Source organism: Astatotilapia calliptera, chromosome 16 (assembly GCF_964374335.1).
Source record: "Astatotilapia calliptera chromosome 16, fAstCal68.1, whole genome shotgun sequence".
Taxonomy (NCBI): domain Eukaryota; kingdom Metazoa; phylum Chordata; class Actinopteri; order Cichliformes; family Cichlidae; genus Astatotilapia; species Astatotilapia calliptera.
Genome location: NC_137437.1, coordinates 20444205 through 20457272, shown reverse-complemented (window position 1 = coordinate 20457272; position 13068 = coordinate 20444205).

The following is a 13068-nucleotide window of genomic DNA, read 5'->3' as shown; positions in this document are numbered from 1 at the left end:
ACATGACTGTATGTGCCGTACGGAGGTTAGAAGGCTTTGTGGTGTTGCAGCAGAACAAATTTAAGCTTTTCCGTGTTGTTGTTTATCAGTAAGTTTGTTACAGCTGACCTTCACTGTTGGCCCGTCTGTCTAGTCCCTCATTACTGCCCACGTCATCACTGCTCTGCATCCTGCCATTTGTTGAAGCGAAATGTACACAAGAGAGGAGAACTAAAAATAAATAACATTAGCTATACCCATACAATGCATGCAGAAGGCTGAAAAAAGAATGCAGTGATCTCTCAGCACAGCTGCAGAGTCTTAATCTTCTGCAGATCACTGCCTGCTTGACTTCATCCAGGATTTATGCCTGAATTCATTCATCATGCAGGTCAGTATGGTGGCTTCAGACCAGTCCGTACACACGGAGTGTAGACAATCTGATCAATAATCTAACTAATAATCACTCGTTTAAAGACAGTAAACACTTATGAGCAGAGATCTTTAGGATATTCCAACTACTGATTCACAGAGATTCATGAAGATAGCACAGCTGTAGGATTTGTCCGTAGCCTAATATGCACCGTGCACAAACAAATTCATTATAAAAAAATTATAAACAGAAAATAATTGAACATTTGTACACACCCAACATCGCCACATTATGACTGTTACTATCTGTGACATGCAGCAGCTTATCCTCAAAAAAGTAGAAATATGATGTACAGTAGAGATAACTGATCTATGCTATGTACCATTTATGCTTCATGTTACTCCTGATTTGTATGAGGAATGTCAGTCCTGAGGTTTCTTCGAGCGAGGAATAATATAATCAGTGGCCTCTTCAGAGGAGCTAATGCATCCCCACAGCATGACAGTGTTTGCTTCAGCACTCTAGAGGAAAAATGTATGCATTCAACAGCATACATACTCATCTGTATATGTATTTGAAAGTTAAAACCATCTCAATGAGAGTTGCCTGCTCCAGTTTGAGCCTCTCATGAATATCATTGCACTGAAGCCAGAGAGATGAAAATCAATCTCTTTGAGAAATATTTTCATTAAAAAATTATTTTAAAGAACTGGGTGATCTAATTAATATCCTTCCAATGTCTGCATAACTAATGTGTTTCTAAGGCCAACAGCTTAAATTAGCAGAATGTAGAAAATGGGGGAAAACCAAGACAGACTATAAAGAATTATTTGCACTGCTCCCGTTTAATGTTAATTGAAACCGGTTGAGGATTGTAGTGTGATGAATGCAAACAATAAGAACACTTAACATAACTTGCTGAGGAGGAGGAGAGAGATAAGAGATGAGAGATATGCTAAGCTAACCAGCTGCTGGCTCCTGCTGCATGTTGGCAGCACAGACATGAGGGTGATATCTTCTTCTTCTACTTCTTCTTCTTTCGGCTGCTCCCTTCAGGGGTCACCCCAGCAGATCATCCTGCCTCCTTCTCACACTGTCCCTAGAATCCTCTTCTGTCACACAAACCCTCTGCATGTTCACATCCATGAATCTTCTCTGTGGTCTTCTTCTTTACCTCCTGCCCTGCAGCTCCATCTTCAACATCCTCCAACGTAACCCTCCTCAGCACATGTCCAAACCCTCTGAGCCTTGCCTCCCTAACTGGCTCCAAACTGTTCAACCTGATCTTCCCCTCCAAATGTACTCATTCCTAATCTTGTCCATCCTCCCAATGAAAATCTTCAACTCTGGCACCTCCAGCTCACTCTCTTGTAATTTTGTCAGTGCCACCATCTCTGGTCTTTGGTAGCACGGTGAAGGGATTGCTTTAAGGTTAAAAAATTGCTATTGTAAAAGACCACCATTATTTGATTAAAGCTGTTGGACCATGTGATGGTATTTTAGTCACACTTTAGGCAGACTGTGTGTGTAAAAATGACTTAAATAACACTAGCCCATAATAATTCTGTCAACTTACAAATTTGTAATCTTCTCTCATTTCTAATTAAGTCTGTGAGTCTGGTGTTTCTTAATTAATAATTAGAAAATAATCATCGTATCCTCACACTTTTAAAGAATGCATTATTATATATATAGCTACCAATACAACATCTCTTCTCTTCACCCCCCTTTTTTTCCCTCCAAAAGCAACATTTCAAAAACTATTATTAGTATAATAAAGATGCACTTGAAAATACTAGTCCTGTATTAAATACCAATGATCATCCACTTTGGGGTGATGAATATTTAGGGAAGTAATTGTTTACAACGCTCAAGCATTGAGCTGATCTGGTAATCAGGCTATGAAATACAATATTTATTCATTAGAGCAGATTTAATGAGGCCTTGCGGCGCTAATTATGAAAACCAGTGTAGCAGTAAATGAGTAGCGCACGGTGGTGTCGGGGCTGCTGCGGGGTACCTGTAAGGAGGGACTAGGGGTTGAAGTGCCCTGAGTGCTATGGCACAGTGAACAGCAACACACAGCCCTGACTGTGACCGTCCAGCCCACAGCAATACATCACCGGACCTGCAGACAGGTCGCAGATGGGCTCCACATCCCTGCATGCCCTGCTCTCCCACCTCCAGGTATTAAGGCTGGAATCCCCAAAAGCATCTTAATGCCCAAATCATCTCTTCTATTGCATGTCAACAGACACAATGGCAGTGTAAAAAACCCAGTACAGTGGCTTTTAAAAATTGCTTTATTGATGTACTTCCAGCGATAAAGCCAGAACAGGTGGCGCGCTTATTCTGCAGTTACTATTTGTATGCAGGTCTGGAGATATGTGGTAGGATTTCACAGCATAATATGGGTTTTGATTGACTGATATTTTCATTATGGCTGCAGGGTAGCGTGAAGACTGTTAATTTGCTTGAGAGTCCTGCAGGTCTATGGTGATTGTAGCAGAGCCAGAAGAAAAGCTGAATAAATGAAACTCACAGGGCACAATCACAATCTGTGGGTCAAAATCAACTGATTAATTATAATTTAGAATCAATCTGTCAGGCCTCTGTAATAAACACCCTTTCAGGCTTGCTGCTTAATAACCAGCTTTACATGGTACGAATGTAACATGGTACACTGTGGTAGACCATGTAAAGCTAAGTCCTTACTGTGAATATGCTAATTAAATACTTACATATTTCCCATGATAAATCGAGACAAACAATAGGACGTGAAAGAGGAGTTACACCGGGCGCTCCTACTATTTGACGCCGCTCAGCAAGAAGACTTTCCACACAAGAGTCACCCACTGGCTCTGACCTCTACATCCTGTAAAGTATAGTGAGCAGAGTGCTGTTAAATGCATAGTGAGCGACTCTGGGGTGGCAGGAGGCTCATGACACGTTCCTTTCCCTCCTGTTCCAGCCTAGAAAGTGATGGAAACAGCAGTTTGGTCCAGGTGTCAGGGACATTATCAAAGAAAAGGGCTGCCTGCAGTTGCTCCATCTCACAGGAAATTGCCAACTCACCCTAACAAAGGAAGGCATAAGTGCACTTGCTGCTGCCTTCAAGGGGAGCGTGATAAGATGACATTATAAATACAGAATTGTTCATGGAGGTGGAGGGGTAGGCACATCAGGCAGCTGAACTTGACAATTCAGTTTTTCATGTACACTTCCAAAGCCTGTACGGGTTTATGTAAAACAAAACCTGCCTCTTATCCACCTTTGACTGCAATTGCGAATGTTAATCATTTAAGGTAGTTGAGAGAGGAGCATTGCGAAGTTTGCAGCTTCACTTCCAGGATAAACTGACGAGACAAAAAAAAAAAATGACAGAAAGAACATTTAAATGGGGAAATTATTTCATGTATATTGTTTATATAGCAGATGCACCATTACTGCAAGTATACAGGTGAGTGTACAGTCTGCTTTAAAAGGTAAAGATGGATTTACAGGAGAGAGTCTGCACATTTAACAACTGGACAAATAATTAAAGGAATTTAAATCACGTTCTTCGCGTTTTCCTTGCAGTTATCACTAAGGCACTGCCAAATATATTTGTAAAAATAACGATCTAAAAATAGACACTCATGATCTCAGTGTGTGTCTGGTAAATAATGTGCTGTACGCTGTCGTGTAACGCTGCTGCTCTTCATCATGTGAAGGAGTTCAGTCCCTAGATGCATCGTTCTCTGTGGCACCTGAAGGGGGAGCTCTAATACAGGTAACTCGGTGCACTTGGTCTGTCTTCAACTTTCAGAAAGTCTTTAGGAGTCGAGAAGAAAGTGGAAGGACCATCAGAGCTTTATCCGAAAAAACCCGACACCCTAGACGTGTGTGCTTCTCCGCAAAGTCGTATTGTACGAGACGGAAATTCAGTCAATTTCGAGCCTTTGAGGAAAAAGTAGCGAGGGGTTGTGAGGCTTTGCATCCGGTGGATCACAGCTGAATATTCAGCTTTTTGACAGGAAGACCATGAATGTGTCTGTGTACAACGTTCTGAAGCTTTACATAAAAAACATCTAAAGGAGCTGAAGTAGGGTAAGGTGGTGGGGTAATTATGACCAGGGGAACACAGGGCTGTAATCTGTAAATCTATTCTTACCCTAAGTAAGAACTGGTACATTGGATTGATTTTATTGAGATCATACATTATAAATGAGGCATGGAGGAGCTTACAGCCTTGAGATGGTGGTGCTCACGTGCTTCATTAATTTTTACTTCATTAACTCTCTCCTTCAGACTCTTCATTGGAGAATTCATTGCTGGTCATGAATCCGGGCTACAGGCAAATGGACAAGCCCGGCATGACTTTCAGTGGAGTGGATACAGTGAGTAAGGCTGTCAAAACAAATCAGTAACACATGAAACATACATAATCTCAGATCAGTCTGTGGAACTTGTGTCTTTACATTTAAAAAACATGTTCATAGGGGATGTAACATTTTATTGCACACACAATAAGATGAAGTGCTGTATCAGTAACAGTCATTACAGCTGCAGAAAACAGAAAGCAAAAAAACCCCTAAAAACATGGAAACAAAAACTTCTTTCTGGAGTGTTTCTTAATATCGAGGATGTAAAATTCTGTTATCAACAACAAGGCATTTTCACACAATTATCCACGTCACTGTCGCCGTTCTCTCAGAATGCATCAGTGACTGGTTAAAATCCAGCCTGATAATTACAGACCCTCATCCTCAGATAGCTGCTGTATTTTCACTGCAGTGTGTTTACTCACTCCCGTGGCTGCAAGGTGCTTTTTGTTTCACAGCGAGGATTTCAAAATTTCCCTTGGGCCCTTTAGAATGGACCATTTGTTTAATATTATAGCCTTAAACCCAACAATATCAATCAGTCATGAAAGCACCTATGCATGCTGCTATGCCCTGCGTCACCATTAACTCCAGACAGGTGACGCTGGATTGCAAGGCGAGCGGAGGGAGGGTGTCGGGAGGTAAAGAGGGATAAATGGATGGTGTTGGTTTGCTTTTTTGCCCCCACCCTCTAAACCACGCCACCCTACCTAACTTTTTTTTAAGTGATTGACCATTTCTGTAACAGTACACTTTGTGTGTGTTGTAATGGGGGGAAAATGAAGACTGCATGCAGAACTTCTGAGAAAAGTTGGAGTACACCTTACTTTTTATTTGATGTTTGATGTGAAAAACTGTGAGTTGGACAAGTTGTGGTAAACTTTGTTTGAGGTTTAAAAACAGAACTAATAATCTGGTTGGAATAATATGTGATTTAATACACCTTAAAATGTTCTACCTCTGTAAAATAATCCAGACTCTCTAGAGAGTATATCAGTCTTCTTTCTAAGGCACACCTCCAAGTGCAAATTAAGCTCTCAGTAGAGAAGTATATAAAAAGGCCTTATTGTGCGAAGGTCTGCGCATCATTCTGCACCGCAAGTGTCAATCATCCTGAAATGCAACCCTATCCCTAACCTTAAACAAAAAAAAAGTGTTTTTAATAACATTATAGCTCCCAGTTTCAAAAGAAACTGATATTTTAACCATAATAAAATTTGAGGTTTTAAAAATATTGCATTTTTATGTGGTTGAGTGCATCACAGATTCTTGCTTGGAAGCAGTGAAGTTGTTCATGCCTTGGACTTGTTGTCAAACTCTTCCCTCGCTGAGCATGAGAACAACTCACATCAGTGAGCGGGCGCTAAGTGCTTCTCCTTTGAGGCAGTCTAAACTTCTTAACATTTCAAATCTGTCACGACAGCTGTCCCGGAGAACATTTGTGAGATCTGTTTCACCACACATGTTGAAATGACGATTCCCTCATTACATTTGCCATCAAATAATATCTCCAAAGCTAACAGTTGACAAAATCCAGTAAAAACATGCAGGGCGAGCTCTTAAAGGAAGAATTAATGGGAGCCAAAGAAAAACAGCTCTTAGACAATTAGCACCAGAGACCACTCTGTAATCTTAAGATTATTTTCACCACTTAAAAGCAGTACACATGGTTTGCATTGTGGCAGGGCAGAATGAACAACACTTGAGTGGATTTGATTTGGTCTCCCTAATCTGCATTTCCTTTAACATGCCTTTCTTCTGTTCCAAAATGTCAGCGTTGATCAACTCCAGCTGGAACAAGTCAGTGTCTGTCATCCCAGTTGCAAAATCTTTGAGATTTTTCCCAAGAGGAAGGAATGAAGTGTTTTGGTTTGTAGCTGACGCTATGCAGATTCAACACTCAGTCAGTTGGTTTTGTTTATTCCTCGAGACGGAGACTCATTCCCAAAGTATTTTTATTTAAATCAAAACTCCACAGTCTCCTACAGTCTTCCGCAGGCTGGCACAGGGATACCACAAATATCCTCATATATAGAGATGTCTTGTTGATGACCCAAAAACTGTTCTATTCTCTCTGTATGAAATTGTGAGTTAGAATAGAGTGAAATTAATCTACAATTCATTTTTCTGGAGAACAGCCCCCAAGGCGCTCCCAAGGACCCTCGGGGGTACCCAGACCTGACTTTCAGAACCAATACATTGGATCTGGTTAACAGAAACATCCCAAAGCTATGTTCATTTAAATAACACAATGTATTTTGCGGATAAAAAAAAAACCTGTAATTGCAAAATCAGAAATTTAACCCTGGGGGTGGTTGCTTAACCAAACATGCTTTGGCTGGTTAGGCTTAGTCACAGAGGAAATGTCTGGCACGCAGATTGAATTTGTTCTCTCTAAAGTCAAAGGCAGGAAAACAATTAAGTGTCTGCCGCACATTTCACAGTGTACCACTTGACACAGTTTTTCACATCACTGGGGCAATTGTCTGCAGAGAGCGCCGAGACAAAGCCATTACTTTCAATGTCTCAAAAAGATGGCATTGTTATTTTCTGATTTTGAAACATTTCAATTAAGCCACTGATGGATATAATAAATATAATGGCGTGAGACTTGAACTGTTTACTCTTGTCCAGTCGTGTCCGGTTTTTAGGAGTTACTGCTATTAAACCTGAGGTACATCAGAGGGAGCTTTGGTCTCAGAGGTGGGTTTTGTGTGTGTGTGTGTGTGTGTGTGTGTGTGTGTGTGTGTGTGTGTGTGCGCGTGTGTGTGTCCCCTTCCCCTTCTCAAACCTCGTCTTTCATTCAACGTCTAGTCCTTTCAAAACAAGGTGAAGTTCAGCAAAGTTTCTCTGCAGAGATGATCAAACAGTCACATCACTAATGGCGATGGGTGACAGGGCCAGTGAATACAGATCAGCTTTAATTGTGGTGGGTCTTACTGCCACTGTCTGTCAATCTGAGCCTTTGAATTGGTGAAAATTTGCTCTGTTCATTCTGTTAAATGATGTATCCAATTAAATGCTTTAGAATTCATGATCTTCAGTCAAGGTTAAATGAAAGCAGTTACTCCTGTCAGTAAGGTGATTAAAAGCTGCCTACATCAGGCACATTTTGTGCAAAAATTTAAATTTGGGACTAAAGCATGAATCTTTATTCATTATGTGCAGTCCTGCTCTATAAATGTCCAGCACGGTCGCTCTTAATCACCTTGTTCATTTTAAATCTCACTTTAGTCCTTTTTTTTTTTCTATTAAAAGGCATCCTGGTATTCAAATCACAGTGTTTTACATATTCTGATTAAACTGAACTTTCTCAACAGCAAACACGCGTTTCAAAAAAGACCTTTCTGTTGTTTAGCCCGAACATTTGTGCTTGTTATGGCAAAAAAAAGAGAGAGAGAAGGCTTTAACTTTCAAAACAGTTTTTAATAGCCGGCCAGATTAACAATGCAGTAAAACATTTGTCCTATTACCTTTTTTAACTATGATTAAATGGATACTGGAAGTCCTGCTTGGCAAAACAAAGAAAAATGATTTTTTGACAATTGACATTAAAATGAACAAGTGCACAAGAGCAAGGAAATTAATTTTCTTTCTGCAAGATGAATGTTGTACCAGGTTATTAATGAGCATATAATGTGCTTGTGCAAGTAAGTTTTCTGTGCCTTCGTGATAAATGCGATGATGAAGGTGAAGAGCATGTTGACTAATGAGTATTGTCCAGGGATCTGATCTCGGTGCCCTCTTGGGGGGATAGAAGCCACTGTCTGAATTTCACACATCACATGATGTTAATACCCCCAAGGTCCAGCAGTCAAGCTGCTTGTTAGACAACTGGCTCTGGCATTGCTACAGCCACCTAGGCTCGGGTTAGGGTGCAGGTCTTGAGATGCAATTAAAAGTCAGGTACTAACTGCTTCTTTTACTAGTGTATTTGATTTGAAATAACACAACTTAAACTGCGCCCGTGGCAACTAATGAACAAAATAAGATTTGAACTGAAGTTTTGTGCAATGTTTGACTCATTCATCCAGTATTCGGGGTAATAAGTCAGTAAGCACTCACATATGTATTCGCAGACGTCCGAATAAACACGCAAATTAAAGAGACTTTAAAAAGAAATGCACATGACTCATTTAAATATAACAAAAGATCTGAAACTTTTTCTGTTTTTTTGTTTGTTTTACATGTGTCCGTAATGCACGTACAATCTCAGTTCCCATAAATCAAGAATTATTATAGGGTATCCTCATCTGTGCATAGCTGGTTTATGCATGAAAGAACCACAAGATGCTAAAATTGAAAGCTCCCAGAAAGATGTCAAGTTGGCAAAGAGTGGTTCAACTTTCTGTAAAAGTTACAAGCGAGAAAGAATGCCGCAGGAGCGGCAGATAAACTTTAAAGGGGAGCAAAATAAAACCTTCAGTGTATGCACTGAGTCCTATAGATGCATAATGGGACGTGGGCCTGAGGGCCAAGATGCACATTTGAATGACTGCCAAATACATAAACCAGGCTCACTCAGGGGCTCGTGTTGAATAAAGAAGGCTGTGGATTACATCAAATCTCTTCTCAAACCTCTACTCCTGCACGCCACTCCCAGTGTAGAGACCATTTAAACTCTAGAAGGGGCCAAACATCAGCAGTTGGTCTCCTTTAAACAAGCCTGACTAAAGTAGAAAAATAAATAAAGCCTCCGGCGCTCTACTTTAATGTATTCAATTAACTGGGGTCCCTCTAGAGAGCTCCAGCGCACACTTGGATAAAGAGAGAGCATATCGCCTGGAGATGAATACGCTGAATGCACTCATTCTGAAGACCATGATTGGAAATCTTCCTCAACAGGTTCTTACTTAATTAAACTTCCCTTCATATGACTTTCTGTCGCTTTCGAGGGAAAATTGGGAGAGGCATATTCAAAGCCATGCAGGGAAACTTTGTTCACTATTGCATGTTGTTTACAGGGCAATTCGGGGGACTTGTAGAGCCCTGTGATAACCTCCACCATCTCTGTGGAAAGTCAACTCAGCCTGAAAGAACAGAGAAGTATATAAAATCTCCAGTTCAATCATAGACAATTATGTGGTGAAATGAAAGAAATTCAGCAGCCGTCAAGTCTGAGTGGGAGGGATAATTATCTGGCAGTCATTACTGCTCCCATTATAGCATTTACCGACATTCATATACTGTATGAACATACTGCACTTGTTGGAAACATGTAAGTTGAAAATAATCACACCAGCCTTTCCTTCAGACTATATGAAACCCTGGTGAGAAATAGGCTATAACATGTTCATCATGTCCTTGAGTGAATGATGTATGTTAGTGTGAAATTTATCTAATTATCTCAAATATGTCTCGTGAGAATCCATTCAGCATCCCTTTGTACCTTATTTTCCCTCTGCAGCCCCATTGTGCAGCAAAGCCCCAACAGTGTTCTCTATCTATTAAAATCAATCTCTCATCACATCGCCTACATCCACCATTTGCCGCACTTTTTCCATAACAAATCAACTTAATCAAGCTCATTAAGTGCCATTATTAGCTATTTATTGTTATCTCTCTCAATGTAGCGCTGACAGGTCCACCCCGCCCACGCGTGTCCCCCCTGATACCGGGACCTTTGCTTGTCACAGCGGCTCTGCACTCAGTTCTAATTGGCCTCAATTGTGTTGTTCTTGCAAGAAAAGAGGAAAAAAAAGAAGAGATGCGACATCAGTCGAATCCACAAGTTTCACATTTATATAAGTATCTCTTCACTGCAACCTATTCTTCAATAAAAGAAAAAAAAAATCCTGTCAGGATTTGGGGAAAAAAAGCATTAAATTTGAAAGATATTTTCATTAAAGAGCTGCGTATTTGGGGCAAGGCTGTGTAAAATAGGCATGGAGAAGGTGCCCCAGATTTCTTTTGTGTTTAAGTGTGGTGTTAAACACTGTGGGTGCTCCTTAATGCAGCATGTCGAATGTATTTCCACAGCTGTCAGAGTGATGGACAGAGGGGCGAGTCTCTCCACTGCAACGGCATGCTCCTACCTGCACACAATAAACCTGCAGGATGGCAGAAAAAGAGAGAGAGAGAGGGGGGGGAGAGGGGATATACGTGTGTTATACTGTGGAGGAGGTGGAGGAGGTGGAGGTTGCGGGGAAGTTCGTCCCATCGCAGGAGTTATTAAGTTTGTCTCTCGGACACACTTGGTTTCACCAGGGTGCTCGTCCCTCATTCATAATAGATGCTAATCTGTTCAGGGCTGACTGATGACAGAGCTTCCTGCCCTTCATAGAATTAGTCCCCAGCTTTATCAAAGGACCCAAACTGCCTGCTAATTAGACTCATTTCCTCCAGCATGAATTATTTATTTCCATTGTAACTGATCAGAGGCGATTGTGACGCATCACGCAGCCACCGGTTTTCACACAGATGCGCATGCCACCACAAGTTCTCAAACTCGCGGCTCAGTGTATGGGGTTTAATGTCAGGAGGGATTGGCTCAGCTGCTTTCTCGGTAAATAATGGGGGATTTTCAGAGGAGTTTAAATGACACAATACAAAGGAATGCCTTATTTACATCGACAAATAATGCACATCAGTGTTTCGGTATAAACTTCAGGAAAAAGTCTATCTTAGGAGAATACTTACAAAGTATACATTTTATACTGTACTTTAACACATTTTTGAGGTACTTGTAGTTGACTCATTTCTTTAAATTTAAGTTATAACTTCCCTCCAACATGCGTAGAAATTAAAGATAAAAAAAATGCATTTCCAAATAAATGCATAATAATAAATGAAGATGTATTTCTATTGATTAAATGAAACTTTAAGGATCCCCTGGGGGAAATTTAAAACATATACAGCAGCATCTAAAGTTGCCTTTACTCTTATAAATGTTACTGTTCATACATTCTTTCATTACATCTTTGGGTGATTCACTTTCTGACTTGTTTGTAATAAAAGTAAAAGATCTATGCACTTCTTACACCTTACATCTTCAAATGCCCCTTTAATGCTATTTCAGTATAAGTGATGAGGACCAAGTGTAGTCTGTGGAAAATTCTACCAAATGATAATAAATGTAACCAATGTAAATGTAAATGGGTATATTCTGAAGAGCTGTGCCCTTAATTTAAGTTTAATTCTTATATTTAGTCTTTATGTGTCTCGGCAAGAAAACACCGTCCAGGGAGACAGAAATATGGACACAGATGGAAAATTACATGCTTCGAATCTTCATGTGGACTATGCAAAGACATCAGTCTGTATTTTAAATGAGAAACACAACACAATCTGCAAATGCACATTTTCTATAGCTGCTCTATGTTTCTCCACAGTGAAGGCTTATAGATATATTCCATAAGTTCTATTCTCCTCATCAAAACATTCGCTCCCTAATTACATCTACTTAAGCAATTTTGCGAAGGGGGGGGGGGGGGGGGGAGTGTTGTGCTTAATTGCATTACTATCTGGAAGGCAGAAATATGCAGAGCGAAAAAAACATATAGCAACGTGAGGGAGCTGCTAATTAGTCAGATATTTGTTATGCATTACCAAATAGCACATTACACCCCACACAGATAGAAGGCTAAAGAGAGTGAGGCTTCTGTTCTTCAGACTGTAATCAAACAAAGACAGATGTACAGATAAACACTAGAAGGAAAGTTTGAGATGATTGTTCATCTGCTCGCTCTGTGCACGGAGCCGATTTCTTCTCGAGACGAAAAATCTCCAACCACAATACCTACTGATAAGGTTAATAAAAACAGTCCAAGTATTACAATAGCACGGAAAGTGTAACAGCTGAAATATTCATGATGGAGCATTGTACTGCATTTCAAAAGCTTATATTTACAAATCAGTCCAATACAATGTGCTGCAGAAGGCTGCCATTTTCTCTCCCAGCGAGGGTCAATGCGCAATAAGGCTCAGTTTTATCTCACAATTTCAAAGTTTATTCAGACTTTGAAGCAGTCTTTAAAAAAAATCCCTCTACAATAACACTTAAAATGCCCTTTTGGTTGCCATTTTCACACGAACAATAGGAAATTATGTCGAGGCAAGGGAGAAAAAAAATCTTTTTTCTAATGAACACCACCTTTAGTGATTGCAAATAATTGCGTTAAGTGGCTTATTTGCCTTAGGTCGGGGAGGGTGACTCCTGTATAACTAATATAAGGATCTGAACCCTCACCCTCACTGATGAGGTCTATTCACAGCTCGGCTGCCCTGTGCCCCCTCCCAGCTCCTTATGCTCCAACATGATGAGGAGTGTGATGTCAAAGTTTCAAATCAATGATTTTACAAAGCGATACTGTTATGTAGCTGTGAGCAACAACAGCTGTTTCTGTCCTCGGC